This window comes from Dromiciops gliroides, chromosome 6, assembly GCF_019393635.1.
Source record: "Dromiciops gliroides isolate mDroGli1 chromosome 6, mDroGli1.pri, whole genome shotgun sequence".
In the NCBI taxonomy this organism is placed as follows: Eukaryota; Metazoa; Chordata; class Mammalia; order Microbiotheria; family Microbiotheriidae; genus Dromiciops; species Dromiciops gliroides.
Genome location: NC_057866.1, coordinates 228,716,451 through 228,738,251, shown reverse-complemented (window position 1 = coordinate 228,738,251; position 21,801 = coordinate 228,716,451). Strand labels below are relative to the sequence as shown.

Here is a 21,801-nt window from a genome sequence, read left to right as displayed (position 1 = left end):
TGGGTTCCACAGTACTAAAACAGTCAGTTTCTTCTCACAGAACATTTATGATGTAAAGAGAAGAAAAGAAAGTGTACAACATCAAGCCAAAGAATGACAGGACTAGAAGGCTATATTTATGTAGATTATTTAGGTTAGGGCAGAAGAAAGGGAAGAAAAAGAATGTCAACAGTTTGTTTCAGAAACACATGTTTGGAAAGCATCAAAGGCAGTACAAGAGAAGTGGGAAAAACATTTAATATTCATACACAGTCTTCTGAATCATCAGATGTTTGATACTGATACTGAGTACTGGAGGCAGGCTAATGACTCAACAAAAACCATTTTTTTAGGAAGTTGCAAAGATGCAATAAATGAGTTAACATATATGAAAGTGCTTTGGAGCCTTTGTAGTGAGGACATTAGTATAAATGTACAGTATTATACAATTAGGAATTTATAGACTATATTAGCAATGTATACTTCAAATGAGCATTATTTAAAAATGTACCTATGGGGGCAGCTAGGTGGCGCAGTGGATAGAGCACCGGCCCTGCAGTCAGGAGGACCTGGGTTCAAATCTGGCCTCAGACACTTAACACTTACTAGCTGTGTGACCCTGGGCAAGTCACTTAACCCCAATTGCCTCACTTAAAAAAAAAATGTACCTATGAGCAGGGAAAAGAAAAGACTAGGTAAACATCACGAGCCTTCTTAGTCATTATTACTCACCTTTGGCTTCTCCTCTTTCTTATTGATAATGGCCCTGATCATATCTCCCTTCTAGGAAGTTGTAAAAATGAATGACTTAGTGTTTATAAACTGTTGGAAACTCCGGAATGAAAGCCAGACATCTTATCCCAAGCAGAGAACTGTGCTCTTATTACTTTCGCCTCATTCATTAAAAGGTTTGCCTATAAAGCAATGGACCTTTCTATCTTTCTTTTTAGACTTTTGGTTTCAGTTGAATGATGTCTAGAGAACCAAGCTCATGTCCAACAATAAGACACCAAATCCCTGGCCATTTTCCAAGGGAAAACATTTTTGCAATAGCTGATTTTTTTTTTTTATATCCCTTGCAGGGTTCACAAAGTACCTAGTATCTCCTTTAATCCCCCTAACCAACCTAGAGGCAGGTACTATTATAGCTACCTTGTAGATGAAGTTCAGGTAAGTTAAATGACCTCATAGTTAAGTTACACAGCTGGTAAACATGAGAAATCACATTCAAACCCATCCCTCTCATAACTTCCAAGTCCAGCACTCTTTTCCTTTCATTATGGCACAGTCTTCATTTACAAATTTGGGGGACATCTCCTTTTCATGAAAGCAAATTTAAACAGGTTATACACTTTCTAGCTTAGGTTAAAGTGACGGAATCTTACAGGAGCAACCTAATAAACTCTGAAGATAGATGTTTGCATATACTGTTGAGTAATCTGAAGGGTCCAATTTGGACTATATGAGTATTTACATAGAAAATCAGAACAAAAGAGATCCATGGAATCATGGGAGATAGAACTAGGCAGAATTGGTGCCTTATGGCACATGGCATCATTTTCTTTTTAAGGAATTTCATTTGCTGGTAGTTCATTGTACGGGTAGCATATTCAGTCTAGGTATGAAAAAAATCATGGCATAAAGATAGCTAGTATTTATATAGCACCTTAAGGTTTGCAAAGCACATTAAAATATTATTTCATATTATACTCACGATAACCATGGGAGGTAGGTACCATTATTATCCCCACTTTCCAGATAAGGATACTGAGGAAGAAGTTAAGTGACTTGCCCAGAATTAAACAAATCTGGGTCAAGTACTCCATCCACCGTATCACCTCACTGCCTGTTTTTATACCATGGTTAAAATAAAAATTTTTTAAAGCCTTTAAAAGACAGTATGGCATAATGGACAGAGATCTGGCCTTGGAGTCAGGAAATTTAAGATCCTTCTCTGACACCTTGGCTGTGTGATGCATTTGCCTACCCCCCACCCCCAGTTACTTTTAGGAGTTCCCTCTATCCATGAAATCACCTATCTAAATAAAAACAAAAAGCAAAAACCAGAGTATTTCATCAGAATAATAGGTAACCTTATAGCAGGTTTTCTATCATAGACTTTGAACAAGTTGATTTTCTTGGAGCCTGTTTCCTAATCCTTCTCCCTATTATCTCCAATTCATCTTGTAGATATCCTTTTTGCACACAGTTGTTGGCATGTTGCCTTCCCCATGAGACTGTGAGAGCTGAGATGTTTTTTCCTTCTTAATTCACCATGCTGAGCACACTGTTGTTGTCATTTCAGTGATGTCTGACTCTTCATGACCCCATTGGGGGTTTTCTTGGCAAAGACACTAGAGTGGTTTCCCATTTCTTTCTCCAGCTCATTTTACAGAGTAGGAAACTGAGATGTGACCAGGAAGTGTCTGTGGCTGAATTTGAACTCAGGTCCTCCTGACTCCAGGCCTACTGCTCTGTCCATTGTACCCCAACTGCCCCTAGTAGGTACTTAATAAATGCTTGTTCCTTATTTGCTGTAAAATAAGAAAAGTCAACTAGATTATTTCCACTGTCCCTTCTAGCTCTAAAATTCTGTGATTTTCTATGTTATGCCTATTTTAGAATGGAATTTTCTATTACGACTAATCATTGAAGGCTAAGTGCTTTAGTAATAAACATTAACCTGTTCTACAGCTGGAAAGCTGAGGCGGCAAATCTAAGATGAGGAATCAAGGACAGAACTATCCAATAAAACTCCCTCCCTAATAGACAAGAGGCTCTTTCTGAGTATTGTGCTGAGCTCTTGTTGTCTATACAATACACAGCAGTGTGGAAAGGCCTGCTGGTCATGCTTTGAACTTTTCAGCCCCATTCATGCACACTGATAGAAATACCATCAACAGCATCTTTTGAATACAAAGGACAATTTTATAATTCATTGTAATATTACTGTAGCTACATATTGAAGACTTGCAAAATCCTTAGAAACACCTCTTTTCTGGTGGTGGGGGAGGGCAGTGGTTTTGTATTATGTTAGCTAATTAAGCAAGTACCATTAAATGCTTGATTTAATTTAAAAAGCTTAACCAAATTAAATCAAAACTTACTGTGTGCTAGATTTGAGGGATACAGAGTAAAAAAACAACCAGTTCCAGGGCAGCTAGGTGTTGAAGTGGATAAAGCGCCCGCCCTGAATTCAGGAAGACCTGAGTTCAAATTCAGCCTCAGACACTTGACACTTACTAGCTGTGTGACCCTGATCAAGTCACTTAACCCCATCTGCCTCACCAAAACAAACAACAACAACAAAAAACCAACTAGTCCCTGTTCTCAAGTATATTATATTCCATTGGGGAAATAACAGTTACAGATATGACTGTATTATATGAAACATATAAAGCAAATACAAGATAAGCTTAAAGATGAAGGCATTCGAATCTAGGAGTGGTGGTAGGGGGAGGCAGACCAGGAAAGGCATCATGCAAAAGGAGGCACTTGAATTCAATCTGGAAGGAAACCAGGGATAACCAGTTGGCATTTAAATAATGCTTTAAGGTTTGCAAAACACTTTACAAAATAATACTGAGAGGCAGTTGAGAAAACTGAGGCAGAGGTAAAGTGACTTGCCCAGGGTCACATAGTTAGTAAATGGCTGAAGCTGGATTTGAACTCAGGTATTCCTGCCTCCAGTTCCAGCACTTTATCTACTGCCTCACCTAGCTGTTTCATCATTCCGTCATTCCAGTGAAAAAGCACCGAAGGATGGGGTGCTAGCCCTCTCAGGCTTACCCCATGCTACTATGCACACTGTCCACACACACCAGTCAAAATGTTTGTCTCCTAAAGATGTCCCACTAAATATAATCTCTGTATTTTTGCTCACTCTGTCTCTTCCATCTGAAATGTCTTGCTGACATCCTACTCACAGAACCTTTGAATGTTACAGGTGGAAAGGAACCATCTAGCCCGAGACCCTCATGTGGGTGAAGAACCCAAGAGCCTGAATAAGGAAGTGGTTACCCAAGACCACAGAGCAGATTAGCCTTTAAGGCTGAAGTCAAAGGTCACCTCTTCCACGAAACATCTCTTGACTGCACCCAGCTGAGGTGCTTAAGACAGGCAGAAAGTCATTGAAAGATGACTTACATATGATTAAGGAACATATCTTTTGGAAGGCATTCCTGTATTTTGGTGTAGGAGAGATTTCTTCATCAATCTAATCTAGCATTTTATCCTTCTCTCATGCACTTAGATTCAAATCTGTATTGCATTTATACATATGTATATTATATCTCTTCCTACTTGATGGAAGTCAGGGATGTCTTTCTTTTTTGTACTAGACCTGTTATTTTGGTACAGCAAACTCCTAAGGGACAAAAACTTCTTTTAACAATGCAGATTGGCACCTTCTCTGCAACTTATAATACATGCAATCTTCTTTAATTGGTGGTAACATGGAGTTGTGGAGTCAGGAAGGTGAGTTCAAATCCTTCCTCAGCCACTTATGAACTGTGTAACTCTGAGTAAGTCACTTAACCTTTCTCAGTTTCAGTTTCCCCAACTGTAAAAAACAGGGAGTAACAGTTGTGAGAAAAACCATATATGTATATATATAACATATGCAATATTATAGAGAACACTACATACTCTTATAGATATCACACATATATACAGCATATTGTAGATAACATAATATATGCAATATATGATTACAGACAACCTATATTTACAATATTATACAGCACATAAAAATACTGTGCTTTGCAAGTCATAAAGATCTATATAAATGGAACACAATATCAGCTAATTATTATGATAGTCTTAGAGAGTTGTTTAGAGAAGGAAGAAAACAAGCATTTATTAAGCAACGACTATGTGCCAGACATTGTGCTAAGCACTTCATAAACATAATCTCATTTGATCCTGACAACAACGCCCGGAAGTGCTCATTTTACAACTGAGGAAACTGAGGCAGACAAGAGATTCAGTGACTTGGCCAGGGTCACACATAGCCAGTATGTGTCAATGTCAGAATCTGGAGACAGATCTTCCTGTCTCTAAGACCAGTCATCATCCACTACTGCCTGTTAGTTCACATCTTATTTATCTTTGCATTCCCCTGCCCCGCCCCCCCCACCTCTCCTGCACAGAGCGTTACATATATTATGCATTAACAAACAGGTTTAATGTGGTACAGTAGACCGGGATTCTGCTGCTTTCCAGCTGTGTGACCTTGGCCAATTTGACCTACCGCGGACCTCACTTTCATCATCCATAAAATGAGGGCTCTGCAGTAGGAGAGATCCCTTCCTCCAGCTCTGGATCTATGATCCCATTTGCTACTAATGGGAAAGGAACCTATGAACCCGGTTCGTTTGTAAAAGCATTTAGCTTGTAGTCCCATTAACTCTGACCACCACTTAGCAAGTGAGCTTGCTTACTACTGCCTTCTGGGCAAAATGCCTTGGATTAAAAACAACCCTGAACATTAGCTGCTCTTTGAAAAGAACAATTGTGTAATGGGGACCTGAGTGATGAATTTCAAATCTTGGTGTAACATTCTTAGGTGTTTATGTTTCTGTAGATTTAAGCAAGTGTGTTTGATACAATAATACTGAGATTTTACACGCTTAAAGTGGAATTTGTGTGGGGTGGGGAGGGGTGCAGAGGACAAAATTCCTGAATTCTGCCAGTTTTCTGCCAGCTACCCTGACATGCATGTTTCATTATGAGTAAGAATTACTTCTGGACACTATGAATCAACATAAACAGGCAAGCCAGCGTACTTGTCAATACATAATTATTCTCTTTTGGTCATGTGTACACACCAAATATAGAACTACAGCTCATAGTAAACACAATCTTTCAGGTCAGTTTTAAGTTAAAAATTACTTTTTCAGACTGTTAGACTAGTGGTTGGTTTTTGCCCGAAACCTATTTAACTTTTTCATTCTAATAAAAACCTTGGAAGCTGCCATCTCTAAAACTATCCTATGCCTAGAAACAGGCAACTTTTTTTTTCCGAGTAACACAACTTCCAATAATAGTGTCACTGTTGAGCTCATGAGAAACCCGGGCTGGCGGGCCACACACAGACAGAGACACAGACACACAGGCACCTGCTTGGCACTGGAAAGAGTTGCTGGGGCTCCTTTCCTTCAGCTAGAGGAGTCAGCCTAGCACCGTCCTTGATTGTTTATTTCGGTGACAAACCGGTCTTCCTACACACAGCAGCCAGTCCACAGGACCAGTGATGCGGCTGTTAGTCATAGAAGGAATAATAATGCTAATACCTGACCCTCATTAAAGCAGAGGGCCCTTCGAGAGCGGGGACAGCGAGTTCGCGCCGGGGACGGCGGACACTTACGCCTCGGGGTGGGGGCTCGGCCATAAGGAGGGGGGGGGGGTCAGCGGGACAGTCCCCCGCTGTGCGTGGGCCGGGCACCTTTCCGGGCTCTCCTCGCCAGCTCCAGCCCTCCCGGTCTCGGCGAAGGGAACACCCTTTAAATAAACACGCCTGCCCCCGCCTCGTGGTGCCCCAGGGTGTGCGAACACTCCCTCCGCTGTCATTTCCTGAAGCAGGCCCGGGACCGGGCGAGCGCGGGGCGGGCCGGGGCGCGGGCCGGGGGTTCCCTCCCAGGCCCCACCCGAGGAACTTGGCCGGGAGAGGCGCTGGCAGAACTTTGCCGGGGCCGGTGGCCGCAGCTGCGCGTCCGCGGACAGCGACCCAGGAGGAGGCCCAGCCCCACGTTGTCGGCGGCCGCGGCGCGCCGGGGGAGGGGGCGGGTCAGGTGGGCGCTCCTTGAGGAGGCTCACCGGTTTTTCAGGCTCAGCCCGAGCCGGAGCAGCCCCGGCCCCAGCGCAGCGGCGGCGGCGGGTGAGTCAGGGCTCGGAAAGGGAGTGGGCGGGGGACAGCCGGAGGATGAATGATGTCAGGCGCGGCGAGCGCCGAGGACCGCTGCGGAGCGCCGCGGCGCCGGGGGCCGGCTGGGAGGGGGTCGGGAGCGGCGCGGCCCCCGGCCGGCCGGGCCCGCCAGCCCCCCTAAACACCCCCCCCCCGCCCGGAGCTGCCCCCCGGCGCGCGCGGCTGCCGCATTGCCCAGGTGCAGCGGGAGGGGCGCGGGCGCGTCTCACGCCGCCGGGGCCCAGGGGCACGCTGGCCCCGCTGCTTCCAGCCACGGGCACGGGCACCGGCGCGGGCGGGCACCTGGGGAGGAGCCGGGGCGGGGGGCCGGCGCGGGAAGAAACTTTCCAGGGGCTTCTTTCCCCCCGTGTCTGCGGCCGCCGGGAGCGGGGGGGGGGGCGGGGAGCGGCTGCAGAGCGCCGGGGGTGGGCGCGGGGGGCTCGGTCTGGGCGGCGGCGCCGCTGCCGCCGCTGTCGCACTCCGAGCTTCCCTCCGCGGCAAGCAAGTGCCTTGAGCCGGGAGCCTCCGGGGCTCGGGTTAGGAGAGGCGGGGGGAGGCAGCCCCCCGGAGAATCAGCCCAAGTTTGCCTTCTGCGGACCGAGGAGACAGAAGGGGGGAGCCGAGCACCCGGGCGGTGACTTTGATTTTCTACCCCCCTCCCCCCCCCCTCCGCCCTTGGCATCCCTGCTTTTCATGGGGGAGGGGCAGGGTTAGGGTCCTGGGCTTTTGATTTTTGTCACGTTATTAGTTACTGAATGGATCACAGTTCATTCATTTGCAACCATTTTAGGTCAGTTGTGAGAAGGCTCACTCCCATTTTACTGAAAACAGGTTAAGCCATAGCTTTCCCAAGGCCACCTGAGAGGTTACTGGCAGAAATGAGATTCTGATAGGAAGAACCTTGAGTCCCCCCAGCCCCCCTTCTTTTTGAGAGGCACTGGTTATAGAATAACATCACAGCTCCAGAAATGCCACCTTGAAACCTCCTCAGGCTTTGGCATTCCAGAGAGTCGCCTGTTGGTTAGGCAAAGGGGATAATTGACTTTTTACCTTCAGTTTGGGGAAATGTAGCCGTGGACTTGTGCCAGCCTAGTCTATAGGAGCTCTGCGTGTCCCTCCAGGGCTAGTAGGAAATCGATGGCTTTTGAGAAGCCGCAGTTACTGCTTAAAATAATCCAGCTATTGTGTTGCACCTGTTAGCTGGTATCCTGTGATCGTTCCGTTTTAGAGTCTTATAGCCTCATTTCTTGCCGCACGGCCTGCCTCTTATAATGGAACTTGAAAGTAATTCTAACAGGTCGTTATTGCGCCATTGCACCTTGTAAAAAAGTTAGGATCTTCGTGAAGAACACTTTCTTTTCTAAAACTCCTACTGGGCTCAAGTGATGTCGGTGTAGGCTCAGGTTTCCCTTTTCCTATTACAACTGTTAATGAAACCGAACTTGTGAAAATCCCTGTGTCAGGATATATTTCAAAGTGCTTTCTCAAAACTTCAACAGAAGCGATTTTTAAAGGAGTGGCGAGTTGTTGAATCCATTTCGGGTGCAGATCCTCTAAAATGCTGTCCTTGCCATAAATATTTTGGTTAAATAAGGATTCGTTTTCTTGAGAGTGAATAATCTGATATTTGGGGAAGAAATGAAATGTTTTAGGTAAGTGGCACCTCTTCAACTCCTCCTTCCAAAAGTTCTTTTTCTAATAGGCAGTGCTAAAAGTTTCCTATTGGAGTGGTACCTTAGCTTGCTGATACTGTTTTCTCTGCCATAGTGGTGGCATTGAAGTCTTTTTTTTTTTTTTTTTGGTGAGGCAATTGGGGTTAAGTGACTTGCCCAGGGTCACACAGCTAGTAAGTGTTAAGTGTCTGAGGCCGGATTTGAACTCAGATTCTCCTGACTTCAGGGCCGGTGCTCTATCCACTTAGACACCTAGCTGCCCCATGGCATTGAAGTCTTAATGGGTTAACAACAACATTATGTTTGCTTTTCCTCGGTTCACCTAATAGGTGGGAGGGGGTGAGTCTGTATATTAAGAACATGCTTTTTCTCTACTTTTTTTTTAGTACATGCCCAAAACTCTAAAGGCAGTTGTTGTTTTTTGCATGTTTTCAACCATCATCCAATTTTTGCTCATACCACATCTATAATTTTTAAAGCTCAGGCTTTTAGTGAAAAGGTTGTGGAAAATCTAAACAAAACTAAAGTTTTACTGTAATGGAGAAGATAAGCCAACAAAACGTGTATTATTTTGAGTACAGTTTTATATATGGAACTGGAAGCTACTTCAGAGATTGTTTAGTTCCATCCTTCATTTTACAAGTGAGTAAATTGATGCCAAAAGAGCTATGGAATGAAAGGTGAACTTGAACCTGAATCCTGACTCTAAACCTAGCACTTTTCCCTTCCTGTCTAACCAGATTAAAGTGTAATTGGGAAATATTTAACAAAATAAATTAAAAACAGATGTCACATTTGAAAACTAAGTCAATATGCAGTTTGTAGGGATCCTTATGTATGGATTCTATTTGAGTTTGACATCACTGCACTAGGCTCACAATAAGCAGAAAAGATGTCCACTTATATTGGTAAAGGACTGTCTTCTTACCTGGCAGTTCCTCTATATTAATCAAATCACAGGTCTGGCCTCCATCCTGGCCTCCATCCCTGTCTCCGGTCTCATCACTATTCACAACTTCGATCTGTTGTAAGGGTCTTCATTTTTTCATCATATTTGAGCAGGGATTTTCACTCTGTTCTAAACTGCACAATATGTTAGAGTAGGCATCTGATTCAATTTCATCGAGGGAATTCAACAGGTGAAAACTTATTGTTGGTAATTTTTGTCACTAGTCAAAAACTTCTCTGGAGAGCAAGCTCCATGAACACCGCTAATTCTGTTGATCTGAGTTATTGAAATATGAAAATATTGCTAGAACTTTTTTTAACCAATCAGGTATTTATTATTTCAGTTTCATAGCACCAATTCAGTTCCAGGCATTATGGCTAAGCATTGAGAGCACAAAGAAAATCCCTGCCTTCAAGGAGGGCTTTCTATGGGGTCAGGTAACCAGACAACATACAAAATAAAGCCAGTTTATTTTATGAATCATTACCTGTAAACTTGTAGCAGTTTGCAGTAATCCATTTAAGTAAAAGTTTACAGTAAAGAAAAAAAGGCTGTAGGTTTAAATAACTTAAAAATTGAAACATAAATAGAAAAATTCATTATTTTTTATCTTTCGTTTAATGAACATATTTTACTCTATGGAAGATACTGCTACTTATTCTGAAGGATACAGAGATGAAGAAGATATTTTCTTTGTCATTCGTTAATGAGCTTACAGTCTGGTAGGGAAGTGAAAATAGAGATGGATAACCATTACTGGGTAGAATGGAATGTGAGAAGTCCAAAGTTCGATGGGAGTTCAAAAGAGAGCGGTATCTCTGTAGAGGAAGGGAATTAATGAAGTCTTTGTGAAAGAGATAGTTTTGTAAAATGAACCTTGAATGATGGAAAAGAACTGGATTAAAGGTGAAGGGTATAAGGAGAGAAAAGCATTTCAGGTGAGAGAGCAGTATGAACAAAACCATGGAGGTGGGAAGTTGGGAACACAGGATGATGTTTGGCTTGGTCATGGACTCATAGAATGGTTAGTGCTGGAATGAAGTTTAGAGATCTATTAGTCCATCAGTTTTCAAACTTTGGGGGTTTAGGGCCCCTTCATACATGTAGAATTTATTGAGGACCCTTTCATAGGCCTCTGCTTTATTTGGGTTAGATCTATAAATATTGACTTTAGTATTATAGTGAAAATAGTTTCAACTTCATGGATCCTTTGAAAGGGAATCTGCAGACCACAGTTTGAGAACCACTGATCTAGTCTAATGCTCTCATTAGATTGAGGCTTAGAGAGGGAAAAACACTTGCTGAAAGTGGGCCAGACCAGGAGAGCACAGGTCTCCCTACTCCCAATCCAGTAATGTGTCTATTCTACAAAGGGCTACAGAGTGAAATAAATAGTGGAAGATAAGGCTAACAGATAGGTTAATGTCAAATTATGGAGGCCTTGAATGCTGGACTTAGACGGTTGGCATTTATTCAGAAGATCTTGGGGATCCATTGAAAGCTTTGACACAAGGAATGGTGCATTCCTTGGTGCAGAAGACCTCTTTGTTGGTTACTTTCTGTTGATAACTAGGCTAGGGCTCATTACTGATGACTCATACCTGGGCAAATGAACAATAGCCAGTGGTTAACAGTGAATAGGTTATTTGCTACAGCAGATAACAGTAGGGGTTTTCAAGAGCAGCCACAAAAGATGTTGGTTCCATTCTAAAAACTGTAGGAGTTTTCAAGAGAATGCACAAAAAATATTGGTTCCACTCCAGAACTCTAGCCTTTCCATAGGTATTAGTGCAGCTGCAAGCCAGAATTATGTAATGTTTGCCTGCTTGCTGAAGGGACTTATCACCTGTTTGTACATTAAAAGCAAGTTGGCCTCTTTGAGTAAGGGTAAGAAAGAAAATTGAGATTTAAATACAAGGGGGATGAATATGGCTTCACTTTTTTGACTTGCAGGAATCAAATATGGAAAGAGTTGTACCTTGTACAAAAGAAATAGACATGATCACCCCAAATGGGAATGCTGGGTATAATCCTGTACTTATATTACTAGAAGAGCATATTTCAGAGAGCTCAGATAAAAGTGGGGGGAAGGTACCTCATATTCTATGGAAAAAAACTAGTCTTATCCTTGAGTAGTAATGTGATCAGAAATGGAGATAAAAGGAGGTTCAGAGGTCTTGTGTGCTTGACACAATCCACCAATTAGGAATTCTTTTGGATTTCTTGCTTTTCTGCTAATGTAGATTCCCCAGGGAGGTCTAAGCCTATTGTATTGTTCATCTCCTGCCTTGGGTTATTTTAGGTAACCAGAATTCTCGACATCTTACTGCTTTCCTGTGATCTTGATGATGGAAGGACCACTTCACTACAAATTGTAATCTATCCAAGCTTTTCCATTCTGTGCACTTTTTGTTAATGTTCTTTTTTTTTTTTTGGTTGTTGTTGGGCAATGAGGGTTAAGTGACTTGCCCAGGGTCACACAGTTACTAAGTGTCAAGTGTCTGAGGCAAAATTTGAACTCAGGTCCTCCTGAATCCAGGGCCAGTGTTTTATCCACTGCGCCACCTAGCTGCCCCTGTTAATGTTCTCTTAAAGATCCTTCTTAGAGGCTTTGTTCATCATGGATCTGTCAAGTAGCTGTTGGTGGCTAAGTTTGCATAAAATTAACCAGTTTGGTGAAGCCAGACTTCCCAAAACAAATGCACTTGAATTCAGAGAATATTTAAGAATCTACCGAATTCACTGGCAGCCTTGCTTGCATTTCATGGGCACCCATGCAGCACTCAAGTAGTTCATCTGTTCATTATCTCTTGCTTTTATTGGTCCTGTGTAATCATGTTCTAGTCATACATTTCCTTAATAGCTTCAGCACGATTTCTTATGCATAGGTCAACTTTAGAAATGTCTTACAACCTGCTGGTGGCCATTGTGTGTTTTTCTACTGCTCATTGAGTTATTAAAAACTGTGATTTTTAGAAGATAGTGGTGTTACCATGCACAGCTAGAAGGAATGGAATTTTGAATTGATTTTTGGACCTGAGAGGGGAATCTAAGAAAGTATTTTTAGACCATTAGGAACTGAAGAAAGGGCAGGCCAAACTAGGTTGACTGAACCTCTCCTTCCTACACAATGAATACAAGGCAAGGGAATGGCTATTCCCAATACCTGATTTTGAAACTTTGTCCTTGGATTGCCCTTGGTTTTAGGATTAGAATTGAGGCCAAATAATTGAGCTCTTTTCCCCCTTCCCACAATCTTACATTGTTGCCTTCTCTACTCACTAGATTCATGATGTGGTGATTCTTCTGGTGTTCTGACCTATCACACCTTGACTCAGGATTATATAGTATTTCATCTCCCTAACAGTTTTTCTCCTGCATTAATTCATAAAGCTATATCAGAAGATGGAGAGAAGGAAGCTTCAGCCAGGACCAAGGAATAGTTTATTGTTTTTGATCTATTTATATACAATTATACATAATTTCCATTCTTAAATTTAAAAAATGAGTTCTTCTTAGTATAAAGAGTAGGTACTGTGGTTGTTTTTTAAATTTCCAGTGGTTACATTTCTTACCCATCTGGTATGTATGCACATGTGTAGATATACATGTATACATACATACATACATACGTATTCATATTCCAAAGGCTTAACCTGAGGTTAGTTTTCAGGTGGGGGTATAATGCACCTGCATACAAGGGCATATATACATACATGCTTAGGGGCTTAGCTGTCATCCCTGTAAGCCTTAAAAAGGTTCTAACATAGGGTCTACTGAACTCCCAGTAAATATTGGGTTAATAGAACACAAACACTGCTGTCCCTACAGATTAGTCTTCTGGGAGAATTATTGTACCATGGACACTACTGTCTCAGAAAATGCTGGGAGACTTCAGGAACTAAAACAGAAACTGAGAAGGTTTATGTAACACAAATGCCAACTGTCTTCTGGGATTTGCATTTACTGAGAGGATTGTTTTAACTGTCTTGAGTATTACTGTCTTAGGAGTTGCTCACAAACTTTAATAATTACAGAAGGCATGATTTTGTCTCTACAGTGAAGTATACAGATATTATTATTTCTTCAGCAAAAGATATTGATTTATTCCGACTTTTTTTTTAAAGCATCCATGTTTTATTCTTCCTATTCTGTTGAGAGAGTAAGTCAGTCATTTGGTGTAAGTTTGACAGAAGTTATAAGCATCAAATAGGAATGACATCTATATTTGAAGTCATATCATCTTTTTTCCCTATGCCTGTGTGTGTATGGTCTGTATGTCAAAATATATACTTATATTTATAAATTTTATAAGTATATATTGTATACATTTTAAATATTATAAATATATGCATGTGTTATATACATTTTTATGTTGTAAATTTATAAAACAAATGTATACACTTATCACACAACCATTACATATCCATCTAACCATGGAGAGGAAGAAACACTAGAACAAACATTCAAAGATTAACAATGGGGCAGCTAGGTGGCAGTGGATAAAGCACCAGCCCTGGATTCAGGAGGACCTGAGTTCAAATCCAGCCTCAGATACTTGACACTTTCTAGCTGTGTGACCCTGGGCAAGTCAATTAATCCTCATTGCTCCAGAAAAAAGGAAAAAAAAAAGATTAACAATGCCATATGAGTCCATTGTGAAAGATTGAAACCCATCATTTTATTTTGTATATCATTTCCACTTGGCATTTTCTTAAAATTTTTTAAAGAGAATTTTGACTGCAGGTTAGGAAATTTTTGTAATTATTAGACCATCAGCCTGAATTTTTTAGCCTATTAGTTACTTACTGTTTCCTATTGTAGGGACAAGGCTGGCCAACCTTCCAGTGTTCATCTTTAGGAGTTCTTCATCTTTTTTGGCTTTTTGGGGAAGCCTGTATCAAGCCCCTTCTCACAATAATGTTTGCTAACGTTTGAAGGAATTGTTAAAGCTCAGATAGAGATTCCTGAAAATAAAAACGTAATTTTTCCCCCTCATTGAGGTTCATGAGCCCCCTGAAATAGATCAAGATCCCCGGTTAAGAATTCCTACCTTAGCATGTAAACTCCTTGAGGGCAGGACTCTTGGTTTTGCATCCTCAGTCATAGCCTATGTTTAGAAATCGAGAGATGAAAACAGCTTCTACACAAAGTATATTCAAAATAAATAATGCAGGGTAATTTTTTTGGCCAAGAGGCCACTGGCAACTGGAGAATGAAATAGGTCTCATATGAGAAAATCAGGAATTCTAAGCTGCCAGAGTACACCAAGAAGACCAGTTAGACTGGACCAAATTGCTGAAGGGGAATAATATACTATACTAAGTCTAGAAAGATTGGTTGGAAGCAGCTTGTCAAGAGCTTTAAATGCCAGAGAAATTTGTGTTAGTTTCTAGAGTTAAATTAGAGAACCTCTGTAGTTGATTTAGCAGAGGAGTATCATTGTTAGACCCAGGCTTTTAGGAATGTCACCTTTTATGCTGTGTTGAGGATGGATTGGCAGAGGGAGAGATTGAGGCAGGGAGACCAAGTAGGAAGTTATTGCAGTAGCCCTGACTGAAGGTTATGGGGGCACGAAGTCAGTATTTGCGATGTGAGTAGAGAGAAGGGGAAGGTTGTGGGAAGTGGAATTGTAGAATTGACAAGACTTGGCAAAATCTTGTCACATTTTGGAGTAATAAGAACATTTAAATGAATCTGGAATCCACGTGGAGCAAAGGATTGTGAATGAGCAATACCTTTCTCTTTTGGGTGATGGTGGTGGGAAACATCCCCCCCCTACCCCCTCCAATTTTTGTTTTTTAAAATCCTTCAGTTTATGAGAGATAGAGGCCATTGAGATAGATGTTGGGGAGAGTTGAAGTGAGCCATTGTTGGGTCGGCATGGGGATTTTCTTTTTGTGAGGGAGTGGGATAGCTTTTTGGCCTTGTGATTCCAAATCAGTGCTGGTAATTTACCAAGTTCTGGTCTTACCCTCTGTGGTAAATAGGTAAAGGCCATGTAGTGCCACTCTGTGAACAAGGTCTGGAAGAATCCTTCCCTTAATAAGGATCAGCGTACAATGAATAGGTTTATTTATTTTACATAATTCTTCCTATAAGTCACTTATTTTACTTTGTGTTTTGGAGAAAATTTACTGAGGTTAAGGGGAACTATCTGCCCAAAATGGAAGTAAGATCAATGGAAACCTTGGAAACTATACATCAAAAAATCTGAAGCAAGGGATAGGTAGGAATGAAAGTTTTGATGACTTTAAAGACAGTATTCAAGAAAAGTGAGCTAGATAATAGGTGGAGAAGGAAGAAGTGGGCCAGGCCTGGGATTTCGTAGAAGGAACTTTGCCTAGCCCGTGCACATCAGCTTCCAATCTTCTCTTCCAATCTTCCCAATCTTCTCTCCACGCAAGGCTTGGAGACTTACAGGGAATGGGAAGGGGCGGTGCTAAGAAGTGACTGACTCAAGGTTGCTTAGGCTCCAAAAGGAGGAACTTCAATCCAGGCCTTCCTGACTCCGAAGCCAGTTTTTTCTCCACTGTGTCAAACTTTTCATCATAACCTGTTAAAATGTATCTAGCATGGGGGCAGCTAGGTGGTACAGTGGATAAAGGACCGGTCCTGAATTCAGGAGGACCTGAGTTCAAATTCAGCCTCAGACACTTGACACTAGCTGTGTGACCCTGGGCAAATCACTTAACCCTCATTGCCCCGCAAAAAAATAAAAATAAAAAAATAAATAAAATGTATCTAGCACTATCTCAGACGGGAATACATTTTTTGTTTGGGAAAATATATGTTCACATAAACTTTGGGGTAGATTTTTTGGGAAGTATTTTTCTTTACAGATTGAAAGTCACTTTTTGCTCTTTTAGGAACATGAAAATGTTCTGTTGTAGCTTGGTTTGCCCAATGATTGGGTACAAAGTTGAATCTTGATTTTCCTCATTGTGTCAATCAATTCGTAAAAATTTATTAACCACCTACTATGTACCAGGCTCTGTGCTAAGCTCTAGGGATCCCCCCCCTTCAAAAAAAAATCAAAAGACAGTTCCTGCCCTCTAGGAAAACCTCAGAAATCTCTGATTGGATGAGATACAAATATCCCACAAACCTACCTAATTCCTTCTACTTGCAAAGAAAATTTCTAATTATGATTTAGTTTCCCAGATACCCTGAGTAACAAACATGAATATTCTGGCCACTAGGTAGACATGCTGTTAACAGCTTCCACATGCGCTGCCTTCTGCACATCCTTGGCATATCTTGGGCAGATAGGATCACCAACACAGAAGTGCTCCAATGTGAGCAACTTCTGAGCATCTACACTCTACTGAAACAAAGAGGGCTGCACTGGCTTGGTCATGTGCACTGCATGCAAGATGGGTGCATTCCTAAAGACCTACTCTATGGCGAGATAGCCTCAGGCCAAAGACACCCCCACCTTCGCTGCAGAGATGTATGCAAGCAAGACTTGAGGGCTCTGGGAATAGACATCAGCAGCTGGGAGAAGATGGCCAAGGACTGCGCCTGATGGAGTTCAGTACTCAGGAGCAGCTTGTGCCCAGCTGAGATGAGCCTTCAAGCTCAGGAGGAAGAAAAACAAATAAGACGGAGGAACCGACAGGCAACAGAGAGCGAAGTTTTCCGATGTCCTTGTTGCGGCAGGAACTGGGGCTCCCGTTATCAGACTGCACAGCCACATTGTGGCCTGTGGCTCTTCAAGGCGCTGATCCATGGTCGTCTGTGACTGGTGGAAGCCTACTAGGTAGACATTTTTCCCCACCATAAATGAACAAATTGGCATTCTGGTTTATCGCAGTCTTTGAAACTTCATTAGTGTAATTCAGTTCCTCGAACTTAACCATCCCTAAGTAACATGACAAAAATTCAGTTTCTGAAGCTGCAAAGGTTCTACATGTTTGTACATTTCTCCCCCAGACTCCCAACACACAAATTGCCAATCAGAAACAGCCAGCTGAGCTTTCCTAATAAAGGTCAAACATGCTCTATGAATTAGTCACATCACCAAATCACGACAATAGTACAGCCAGTGTCAGAGGAGGGGTAAAAACACTTCTGGGTTTCTGTGCCACATTGGTCTTCAAATGCTCTAAAACAGTGCTTATTTTAAAAACAAAATTATATTGAGACGGGTTCAATATGTAGACCTGACAAGGAGGGAGGGGCAGCTGAAAGAAAGGTTGTTTCAGTAGGAATAGATTGGAATGTGGCAGGCAGAATGGAATGTTAGATTTAGGTTTATGATCTTTTTGTATGCCACCTGAGGAGTGACAACTGTAAGGCTCAGAAGAATTGTTTTGGATAACAGTGAATGGTGGGACAGTTCAGGTCTCAGATTCATGCCATACAGAGATCCTTTGCAATCTATCCTTTGCGAATTATGTTTTGGGTAATATTTGCAAAAGTACCTTCTCATTTGATTGTCACAATCACCCACGCTCTGAGATACAGGCTACTAGCATTATTGGTCTGTAAGAAAAACTAAGGCACAGAGTGAGTGAGTGAGTGATACTTGGGGTGGGGGCAGGCTGGAGAGAAGGTGCCACACATTTTGGGTCAGGGGTGGGATTTGAATCCAGCTCTTTTGTAAGCCCAACACTTGTTCTACCACACTGCAATGCTTCTAGGCATAAAAGTTGACCTACCTCCTTTAATATGTTACAACTCCTATCACTACTTTTTTTTTTTTTAAGTGAGGCAGTTGGGGTTAAGTGACTTGGCCAGGGTCACACAGCTAGTAAGTGTTAAGTGTCTGAGGCCGGATTTGAACTCAGGTACTCCTGACTCCAGGGTTGGTGCTCTAACCACTGCGCCACCTAGCTGCCCCTCCTATCACTACTTTAAAATAATATTATGATGACTTAGGATAGTGCTTGACAAAGCCTAGAGTGCTTTCACATGTGAATTTCTCCTCTGTGGCTTAGTTTCTTCAGTTGTAAAATGAGACAGGTTGAACTAATTGATTTATACTGCCCTTTCCCAGCTTTAAATCTATGATCATGTCTGATCCATATGACAACCATAAGAGATAGACAAAGCAGATATTTTTAATCCTCATTTTACAGATCCAGAAACTCTGAGGTTTAGAGAAGTTAAAGTGTCTTATCTGAGGTCACACAGCACGTAAATGGATCCTGGGTCCAGATCCCAGGTCTATGGGTAGACACTGCAAAGAGGCAGATTTTAATTCATTGTCAGGAAAACTTTCTAACAATTGGAAATATCCAAAAGTATGATGTATGTGGTCCCTCTGGAGTTAGTGAGTTCTGCCTAACTGGAAGTTTTCAAGTTAATTCTGAATAACTCCTTGTTAGTAGTACTCCGAGGACCTGAAATTGTCTTCTGACTCATGCATGGCCCAGACATGCTTGTCTACTAGACATACCATAGAGCCACTCCTGTTTGCACCACTTATGTTGGAATTGTCAATTAATAAAACAATCAATATAACAAAATTAAGGTCTTTAATGGGGCAGAGGAGTTAAAACTCATCATACTGCCCTAGCAAGGTAGGAGTACCCAAAGGGTGGGCCTGAAAACAGAGTTTCTATACAAACTACTACAAAAAAAACCAGAGCACTAGAAAAGGCTGCCTTTGTTTCACCTCTTAATTTTTTAATGTAAACTGAGAGTAACTAGATTCTTTGGGAGATCTACAAAGAAATCAGAAGCTGGAATTGACAAAGTTTGGTCAGCTCCAGGTTATTCATTGGTGTAGGGAAAGAAACTCAATGGAGTCAGTCGATTCTCAGTCAGAATATAATCTGGTTTCTTTACTAAATCAGATATTGTGAACATAGTAGGAGCTCACGTACACACACACAAATAGAACTGAGAGATCATTGATAAGTAACAGCCTACCTGGGGCAGATAAGCATTGGAGGGCAATATGGTAATTATCTTCAGGAACAGAAGCAGAGATGTCTACTAAGCAACTAGCTCATTGCATTTAGATTCATTTAACATAGGATTTCAGACCTGGAGTTCCAAAGACCAAGATTAGTCAGAATGCCAGTTTGTTCATATACAATGGGGAAAAATATGTCTACTAGTGGCCAGAATATTCATGTTTGTTACCCAGAGTACCTGGGAAACAGTCATAATCAGAAATTTTCTTTTCAAGTAGAAGGAATTAGGTAGGTTTGTGGGGTATTTGTATCTCATCCAATCAAAGATTTCTGACATTTTCTTTCCTTGAGGGCAGGGACTGTCTTTTGATTTCATTCATTCATTCATTCATTCATTCATTCATTCATCTGTTTATTTATTCATTCACTCATTTATTCATTGGTGTTTTATACCTTAGAGATGGTCTAATCCCATCATTTTGCATATGAGGAAACTTGAGGCTCAGGAAAATTTAGTGACTTGCCCAGGAGCATTTAAATATATTAGAGGTGGGATTTTGAACCCAAGTTCCTCTACTTCTGAGCCAGTGTTCTTTCTTTTGTACTATTGCTGTCTCATTGCTTAAATTCTCTCTGGTGCTGAGGAATACTCGTCTTCAAAGTTCCTACAAGATTTCTCAAGTTACTTGACACTGTGTTTTACCACACTCACTTAGCAAATTTCCTTTTCCTTCAAATCATCTCTCGATTTTGCTCCTTAGTTTTCTGTACTTACTGTTTTTGTTTTAAATTAAATTACCACAAATTTCTACTGATATCCCTAGGCTAGCTTCTGCTCCTACCTGGAGACCTCAAATACCCTAACCTTGGTTTATTTTCTTTCCTCTTTTAGGATACCCAGTCCCTTCTCTTTGTGACTGGATTTAGGAATTTACTCCAGTTCTTTAGAATAATTTTATTTCATTGCCTTAGGCTATCTCACTTTGTTACTCTCTACTTACTCCACTTTGAGAACCTGAGTTCAAATGTAACCTCAGACATTTACTAGCACTTACTTGACCCTGGGCAAGTCAGTTGCCTTAAGAAACATCCAGGGCCATTACCAGTCATCCTGATGGATCCATATGGCTTTGGAGGAGAGTGAAGTTAGTGACCTTGCAGGGCCCTCCTTCACTTCAAGTTGTGACAACATCACTCAGATGTCATGATCCTTTTCCAGTATGAAGGACAAATAACAACAACTCAGCTTATCTACAGCCTTCTGCTCCGAAGAAACTTCTGTCCTTTCTTGCTGGTCAGATTATTCAATTCTAAAATACCAACTCCTTTATTAGTAAGTTTCACAGATGATTGACATGTAGGTGTTATTCTTCTTCCATTTTGAATAACGTTAACAGATTACTCCTTTGGCTCCTTCTCATGCAGACTAGGTTTCAGAGATTGATCTTCCTTCCACAAGTCTTTCTCCACCCCAGTCATTCTTCACTTATTTCTCAAACTGTTCTTCCTAAAATACATATCTTAATTGTGTCAGGCCTCTGCACAATAAACTCCATTGGACCCCTGTCACTTCCAGGATCAAATGTAAAATCCTCAGTTGGCATTGAAGATCCTTCATAACTTCCTCTACCCCTCTCCTTACTATGCTTCTTACACCTAACACTACCCTCTCCTCTACTTTGCAACCTGCTGGCCGCCTAGCACTTTGAGTGGCTCCTCGTTTCTGCTTTCAGGCTTTCTTAGCTTCCTTCAAGTCCTCTACTGGAAGCGTTTCCTTTGTTCTAGTGCCTTCTCTCTGTTGATTATTTGACATTTATCCTGTCTATAGTTGTTTGCATGTTGTCTCCCTCAGTAGACTGTGAGCCCCTTGAGTGAGAGCAGGGTCTATCTTTGACCTTTTTTTTGTGTCCCCATTGCTTTTTAGCACAGTTCCTGGCACATAGTAGGTGCTTAAAAACGCTCATTAACTGACTATATTATTTGAATAAGTCTTCCTAGGTGCCTCTGAATTCTACCAGTTTGTCATTTCTCACAGCACAATAGTATGCCATGACGTTCTCATACCACAGTTCATTCAGCATCATGGGCCCTTTTAGAAAGGCCTTTTTCTTCCAGAGTTCTTGAAACTTGAGTAATTACCTACAATTGGTTGCATGGAGGTAACTCAGATGTTGCTGCTGTTTTATTTTCTATAAATTATCAGCCTCTTGTCGCAATATTATTATTATTTTTTTTTTTTTTGCGGGGCAATGGGGGTTAAGTGACTTGCCCAGGGTCACACAGCTAGTAAGTGTCAAGTGTCTGAGGTCGGATTTGAACTCAGGTACTCCTGAATCCAGGGCCGGTGCTTTATCCACTGCGCCACCTAGCCGCCCCCTTGTCGCAATATCTTAACCATAGTAGTTGTCATGGAAACGTTATTGTATTACT

General features: G+C 41.7%; 1 protein-coding gene across 1 annotated transcript in view; it reads left to right on the top strand.

Annotated features, from left to right (window-relative positions):
* The first annotated feature begins 6,715 nt into the window (after positions 1–6,715).
* Positions 6,716–21,801, top strand: part of SGMS2 (sphingomyelin synthase 2) — a 116,680-nt gene continuing 101,594 nt past the window's right edge. Inside the window, exon 1 of the mRNA XM_043969544.1 lies at positions 6,716–6,856. The gene's annotated coding sequence lies outside the window, so the exon portion shown is untranslated. The remainder of the gene's footprint in view (positions 6,857–21,801) is intronic.